Source organism: Daktulosphaira vitifoliae, unplaced genomic scaffold (assembly GCF_025091365.1).
Source record: "Daktulosphaira vitifoliae isolate Bord-2020 unplaced genomic scaffold, ASM2509136v1 Scaffold_2, whole genome shotgun sequence".
NCBI lineage: Eukaryota > Metazoa > Arthropoda > Insecta > Hemiptera > Phylloxeridae > Daktulosphaira > Daktulosphaira vitifoliae.
The window spans coordinates 18,313,963-18,322,493 of record NW_026099573.1 but is presented as its reverse complement, the minus strand read 5'-3'; the positions used below and the strand labels follow the sequence as shown (position 1 = coordinate 18,322,493).

Genomic DNA, 8,531 nt, shown 5'->3' with positions numbered 1-8,531 from the left:
TTATAATGCTATAACTTATTGAAAAGTGTATTGATCAATATAATTTTTTTATGGGAAATACTATTTTCTAATAATCTCTTTTTTATTCGACATACTTTGTCTTAATCAGGATATTAATAAGGAACTAGCAGTTTATGAAGCTTTTGGAATAATCCTCCAATTTTTTAAAATTAAACACTATCTAAAGATTTGCATCGAAGCGTTTTATTTTGATAGTGATTTTAATCACTGTCAGATATCATTATACTTGATCCAACTATGCCACGTCACCACTGTGCTGCGACCCCCCTGTGCTGGGTTTTTTAATTAGATAGTTAGCTAATACATAAATATAAAATATGTTGCTAGTTGAAAAAATAGTTAACAATAGTGTTGTAATTTAGAAATTTCCTAAATGGAAATTTAATTGACAATTGGAAATTCCTATCAAAAAATGATATTTAATAAAATAGATATATCAAATTACATTTATGATAATTTTAAAATAGTTTATTTATAATAATATTTACCGTCAGTCATAATTAGGGTCTAAATATATGTGTATGTAATAAGTTTGAATTGTATATATATATATAAAATCCTTGAAATATGCATTGAGTATATATAAAAATATATATGTTTTTAATTAATAATTCTTTATATCTTTATATCCAATAATTTTATTTAAAATAAATTCTACTATTAAAAATAACTAATTATTAAGAATTAGTTCATCTATATTAAAAGAGAATTTACGACACCTTATGTTTCTTTTTTTGAATTGTACCATGATGTTTTTATATATATTGGTATTAAATAGAAATTACGTTATAAGTAAAACCGACACAGGTTTTTATTTTTTGTGTTATATTTTATAAATTCAAAAATACAACTTAAATATTTTATTATTAAGTTTTTATATAATCAAGTAATCCACCTAACCTAACCCACTCATTAATTACAAGATAAATGTTGTTGAACATCTTTTTCAAATTTTTCAAAATTCAAGAACTTTTTAGGCTTGTATCTATACCTTTTTATACCTAGGCAATAAGATGCCGAAATATATCTATCGATATACATACAGAGTGGCCCACCACTCACTGACAACTTAAATAACTTTTGATCTAGTTAATATTTTTAGTTGATATTTTTTTTAAATAATAGTTAGACGTTAGGTCTATAGCTATATCTCAATAATTAATTTTTTTACATTTTATTAAAAATATTAATTATTTTAAAATTTTAAATAAAAAGTAAAAAAAAAATCTAAGATAGCTATTTTGTAGAGTAGAATTTAAGAAAAATTTTAGTAAAAAAATATCTTATTAATATTCAGTAGTAAATATTCTGTAGCGTTTTGAAGTTTGTGAAATTTTGAATTTTCATGTACTATTTTACGGTATTAAACATTGAAATACGTATTGAGAAAAGGACAGAAGAAAACGCTATCTTTTCAATATACTTTTGAATGAGAGTGATAAGTAATAATTGCCTTATCTAATTTCTTATCATGGTATTTATGCCAAGTTTGTAATGTATACACACTATCATCATATGTATACACAGTAATCATGAAAAGATAGCGTTTTCTTCTGTCCTTTTCTCAATACGTATTTCAATGTTTAATACCGTAAAATAGTACATGAAAATTCAAATTTTCACAAACTTCAAAACGCTACAGAATATTTACTACTGAATATTAATAAGATATTTTTTTACTAAAATTTTTCTTAAATTCTACTCTACAAAATAGCTATCTTAGATTTTTTTTTTACATTTTATTTAAAATTTAAAAATAATTAATATTTTTAATAAAATGTAAAAAAATTAATTATTGAGATATAGCTATAGACCTAACGTCTAACTATTATTTAAAAAAAAAATCAACTAAAAATATTAACTGGATCAAAAGTTATTTAAGTTGTCAGTGAGTGGTGGGCCACCCTGTATATTACAAAATTATTTAGTTATTTAAAACTAAATATAGAGATAATTACAAAAATTAAAAGATCATAAATAAAAATTTTCAATTATTTCTAAACATTCTGCAAAAATTTTGCCTGTTTAAAATTTTAGTAAATTTAAATAAATATCGATCCTAAAGTTATTATTAACTAGTCTTACATAAGGCATATAACTTTTCTTTTTTTTTTTTATTTTTTCTTTAGACAAATTTAGCTTAATTTAAAATTTTTCATTTCTCTTTCAATTCGTCTCAAGATAAATTATTTTACTACTAATTTTACTAAGTACCGATGAAATATCCCGTTATCACATATTATGACCAATACTATAATTTTGAACTAATACTTTCTATAAGTTATGGGATAAAAACCACAAATCATAATATGAGTATGTAAAAATAGGGTGGTAAGTTATTCCGCTACTAATCTTAAAAGGGTTAAAGTATCTTTAAAATTTTGCAATAATTAAAAATCTTTAATCTAATTTGTTTTTCAGATTTAACATAATTATGTATCATAATTTTACACTAACTCAATATTAAACTTTCATTATAATAACATTATATACTGAGTCACAAGATAGTATTATTAATTTAAGATAATACTTTGTAAAATTTATAGGATTCTTAACTTTATATTTATCTAAAATAAATAATCATATAAATTTTGGTTTGGTATGTTTCGAAATTGAATATATTCATAGTATGTATGAATAAACTACACCTAGATTAGTTAAAATAAGTTGAGAACAGTGTTCAAACCTAAAAAATTGATTAAAAAGAATTGAAATGCTTACAATATTTAGCTAACCAGTTTAATGGAGTTAATGGGATAGGAAATTATATTTAAAATTCGCTAGTTAGTATCGGGGCAATATTTTATGTATATGAAACTGAAATAAATAAAGAACGGTTGGTTGATTTTCAATAAACCATATTGTTCCATTGACCAAAGTGAGGCTAAACAATCTTCAAAAGCAAAAAATATACTCAACATTTTTATAAGATATACCTGTCCTGTTGTACGTTCAGACAACTCATTTTCTTATTTCTTTTTGTACCACCCTCTGACTATTGTTCGCATTTTTATAACGTGACTTTTGATGGTACAACTGTATCCATGAGCAGCTGTATTTAACAACATCATAGGAAATTTATGACTTGGTTGCACGATATGCTATTGTATCTGTACCACAGAGATTCCAATAGAATCTAATGCATTTTTTGCGACAGTTTTTAAATGAAGACATTACATACAGAAAAGGCATGTCATTTTAAATTTAAAAATGTATACAGGGTGGCCCACCACTCACTGACAACTTAAATAACTTTTGATCCAGTTAATATTTTTAGTTGATTTTTTTTTTAAATAATAGTTATACGTTAGGTCTATAGCTATATCTCAATAATTAATTTTTTTACATTTTATTAAAAATATTAATTATTTTTAAATTTTAAATAAAATGTAAAAAAAAAATCTAAGATAGCTATTTTGTAGAGTAGAATTTAAGAAAAATTTTAGTAAAAAAATATCTTATTAATATTCAGTAGTAAATATTCTGTAGCGTTTTGAAGTTTGTGAAAATTTGAATTTTCATGTACTATTTTACGGTATTAAACATTGAAATACGTATTGAGAAAAGGACAGAAGAAAACGCTATCTTTTCAATATACTTTTGAATGAGAGTGATAAGTAATAATTGCCTTATCTAATTTCTTATCATGGTATTTATGCCAAGTTTGTAATGTATACACACTATCATCATATGTATACACAGTAATCATGAAAAGATAGCGTTTTCTTCTGTCCTTTTCTCAATACGTATTTCAATGTTTAATACCGTAAAATAGTACATGAAAATTCAAATTTTCACAAACTTCAAAACGCTACAGAATATTTACTACTGAATATTAATAAGATATTTTTTTACTAAAATTTTTCTTAAATTCTACTCTACAAAATAGCTATCTTAGATTTTTTTTTTACTTTTTATTTAAAATTTTAAAATAATTAATATTTTTAATAAAATGTAAAAAAATTAATTATTGAGATATAGCTATAGACCTAACGTATAACTATTATTTAAAAAAAAATATCAACTAAAAATATTAACTAGATCAAAAGTTATTTAAGTTGTCAGTGAGTGGTGGGCCACCCTGTATAATAATATGTATTTAAAGACGTTATGTGATACTAAATTTTAATAAGAATACTTTATTTTATTTTAATATGATTTTTGTATAAAGAATTATAACTAATTTACTCTGAAAACAATGTTATGTTAATATATGATAAATAGCTATTAATTAAATACTTTGTTTCTACATAGATATTAATCTAAAAGTACATCATACATATTGGAAAGTACCATCCTATTAATAATTATTATTAGTATTGTATTAATAAATCATTAACTAAAGTAAACTTTGAAATATTTCAAATAACTTTGTAAAAGAAAAATAATATTTTTCTATAACAAAATTTATATTATATTATATAGTTTTAATTTGTTTGAATGGAAGTTCTAAGAGCAAAAATGTATTTCATATTCTTCTGTATTAGTATTTCAAATTTTGTATCAATACAGTTCAGGTAGATTAATATTATAAGATCGTAGACATGATTTAGATAGAGTTCATTTTCAGTTTTATTTATAAAAATAATTAGATCACGTTTACTGTTCATATCTTATGTATTCAATTTTATATAATTTACTATAAAACATCATTATAGATATTTTAATTGTTCGCAAAAATAATTCGGCTTTGTGTTTTTCTTTTTCTATGAATAGTCAAGTACAAAATAAATCCATCTACAGAAATGATCTAACTTTTTTTGTTACAGAAATTAGTCTTAAGTAATATTACAAGAACTAATAAAATATTTCTAGTAGAATATTCTCATGGTATCACGTCATAAAAATTTTTTATAATTGTAGAAAATATAATAATAATTTAAAGCAACATTTCCACCTCTAGCGACTGATAACTGACTATTAAATAAAAATATGTACCTACGCTTTAATTTAAGGACTATTAAAACTATTTGGACCTGGTTATCGTTGTCAGTCGAATCTAGTCCACACATCAAGATTTATGGTCAAAACGTCAGTCTCAGTACTCGGTTTTCGCTGTCCAACTTTCAACCTTACGACAAGAGTTAGTTTGCTCATTTTTTACGCCATTGCATACCCTATTTTTTCTCTTGATAACTCAAGTATCAAATTATGTCTTGCACCTCGAACTTAGTTACACCTTTCTCCTGGAACGTATAGTATTTGTGTGTTGAGCTTCGTCTGTACCTTGGCGTTACCCAGCTAAACTTCTTGTAACAACGACTCCTCGACACCCTCAATAGAACTGGAGTGGCAGCCGAGCATACTGTAACTACTAACAACATATACTAGACTGTCTAATGATATACTTAAATTGTCCATTGTGTCTTTCTCAATATTTATAGTAAATTATTGTGCCTAAGACGAATAGCTCTAGAATATAAAATTCAAAAAATTTAATAATTTTTCAGGCTTCAAAAGAATTATAAACTATGGAGCAGTTATTTAATATTAAAGTATATAGTTAAAATATTTACCTTAATTTATTTTAATTCATATTTAATTATTCAAAAATTGTAAAATCTGATATACTTAGATAGGTCGAGTACCATTGACGTTCAATTTGTAAAAAATATTTCACTGTACGTTCAAAATGCTCAAGTGAATAATTTATTAATTTAATATCTTGATGGGAGAAGAAGAGCAGTTCAAAAATGCTTAAAGATAAAATAAACAGACCCGTGCTTTATTTTTGAATGTTGATAACTTCCTAAATACTGTTTCAAAATATGTTAACAGCCAATAATTTTTTTAATTACATAATTTTCTTCTTTATAAACTAGATACACATGTATGTTTTACTTTAAAAAACTATAGTTGATACAATTTTAAGGAGAATGAAGACAACATGGAATAATACTTTTTGTGTTAATCAAAGTGTGTAGTATAATAATGACTTCTAAAAAAGAAAAAAATTATATTTATCTTATATTTTTGAAGAAATTAATAATAATAATATAATTTATAATACATAATAATATAATTTATAATACATAATAATATAATTTATAATATAATATATAATGTATTAATCAATTGTATTACAATATGAATTTAGTAATTAATTTTAAAACATGACTGCTTTTTCTTCTCATTCGTATGAAAACAATTATAAATCGTTCTTTGCTCGCTCAACAGCTGTATTGGAAGAGGTCGACGCAGTTCCTGGAGAAATCTTTAATTTTTAGAAATTCATTGACAGGTATTATTGCATTGTTGTTGAGCACAATACAAGTAGGGATATAGTCTGGCATTTATTGTGCAGTAACAACGCCTGGAGTGCATTTATAAGGGAAAACGTGACGTAAATAAACGTTGAAGATTTAGGCTTTCTTGGAAGGAGCAACACGCGATTTCCTGTCCTCCAGCAAATGGCAATTGACAAGTACATTTGGCACCTGAAGAATCTAGGTGTAAATAAAACAATACAAGAATCATGTTTCAGAGAGTCCTCTTCGTACTGATAAGGTATTCTTTTACGTATTAGAGAAACCCGAAGAAATTTTAGAGGTCTATTTTCAATATAATGGTACCAAAGAGAGTAAAACTTGTGGGAGTATTCGTGTTTAAGTCGTTTTGATAAAAGGTTGTCTTTTATTTTACTGTTTGCAAACAAATTGTATAAAGGGTCGCCCTTGTTTATATATGTTATATTTTTTAACAAATAATACCACCAAACCAACGGTTGATACTGCTTTGTTGGAAGTATGAAACAGCTGTGGTAGACAATAACATTCGTCACTTCAAAACAATTACTAGCGTCACAATTTTCACCATACAACTTTTTATACTAATCATTTTTAAGACTATTAAAGTAAAATAAAGAAAATGAATCCCTTATGTCGTAAGAATTTATTGATATTACCGGATTTACAAAATTATTTTATTTAGATATTTGCAATAATTCAAGTGATTCATATGAAAGATACTAAGTTACAAAAATTACATTTTTCAGAAGGAAAAAACCGTTAGACAAAAATACTTGGATTAATGAGTATTGTCTTTTGTTTTTTGTGTAATTCATATTCTATACAGAATTTTGATTTAACTTTTTTATCAAGTTATTCAAATAGTTTTTTTTGGACTTGATACTTTTTAATATCAATAATTAAATTAGTAGTTAAAGACAAAACAATTTAAAATTCAAAAAAAAAATATTCATTATTCACGTAAAAAAATATTATTTTCAATGCAGTTAATAGTGAACAGTAAAAAATACCGGTAGATCAGAATTCTCTTAAGATTTATTCGATAAGCATTTGGCTGAAATTTTATAATTTTTAACAATTTTTGCATTTTTATAATACGCCAAAGGCATATTTTTTGCTTCTATAAGTAGCTGAAAAGCTATTGGTTTTAATCAGCTGTTTTTTTGTTTTACTGTACACGATTACTCTGTTTCACTAAACAAATTTTGTTATGCAATACGTCAAAAGAGAACAAAACGTAACTAGTCGAAACTACCAGTGCCATAGTTTTGAAAAATTCCCCTCAATTCGCTTAATAAAGGGAAATATTCTAAAAAAATTAAAGTTAATGTTGATATTTTAAGTTTCCACTTTATATTAAAGTTACTTTTTGAAAGCTGAACGGTTATTACGAAATTTGTATTGACAATATTTATATTATCAAAATAAAATTGACGTCTTATTTAAATAATTGAAAAATATTTGAAACCATGATGTGTGAGATTTTTAATAAACTAATTCTAAATAAGATATATGTATTTGAAAAAACTAAAGTTTTACATTTTTTCTGAAGCATAAATTTTTGTTTTCTTCGGTTTATCAAAAATCGCCCAAGTAAGAATATAGGTAATGTTGTTAACTTTCATTTTATGCATTGGTTATCTCTGTGCGGCTAATCAGTTCTCCAGAATCTGTTCTCTCCTGAGACTTGTATTGATTCGCAAAATGAATACTTGGAAATCCTCTTAAGCAAGAAACTTTTGGTCCATAATAATTGTACATGTTTTGATTAATTAGAATCTTCATGAAACATGAAAAGAATAATAACACGGCTCGACAAAATTTAGGACAGGGAATGTTATTTTTATTGTTTCTGATAGGTTTTATGACACTGAAACCGAATATTCCTTTAGTGTTTTTTGCTTTCGATATTTTAGACACAATTTCAGTATTTGTAAAATTACAGTCGTTTCACATAAAATATTAATTTAAACAAATATGAAAATTTTCATTATCAATTATTTTATTTGTATCATGATCATAATTTATGAAAATTCGAAATAATTTCTTAGAGTTTCATCTCTAATATGGACTTATAAAGTTTATTTTTACAGCATTTTTTAAAAAAATTAAGGTTAACTGTTCTCTCTAAGTCTTTTTTATTCGTGTTTATATTTTTATTATTTATTATATCAATAAAAAATGGTATAAAGATTAAAAATGATAAAATTTTGTTTACTGCGTCACTTTTAATTAACACAGCCGCTATAAATATGAAAAAAA

At 24.4% G+C, this 8,531-nt stretch overlaps 1 protein-coding gene across 5 annotated transcripts in view; it reads right to left on the bottom strand.

Moving 5' to 3' along the window:
- Nucleotides 1-8,531, bottom strand: part of LOC126898574 (uncharacterized) — a 140,683-nt gene that overhangs the window by 49,939 nt on the left and 82,213 nt on the right. Inside the window, exon 5 of one of the 5 annotated variants that reach the window (XR_007702304.1) lies at nt 6,143-6,467. The exons of 3 other annotated variants lie outside the window; for them this stretch is intronic. The gene's annotated coding sequence lies outside the window, so the exon portion shown is untranslated. Of the gene's footprint in view, nt 1-6,142; nt 6,468-8,531 lie in introns of those variants that run through there. One more of the 5 variants, XR_007702303.1, reaches the window with a different exon arrangement.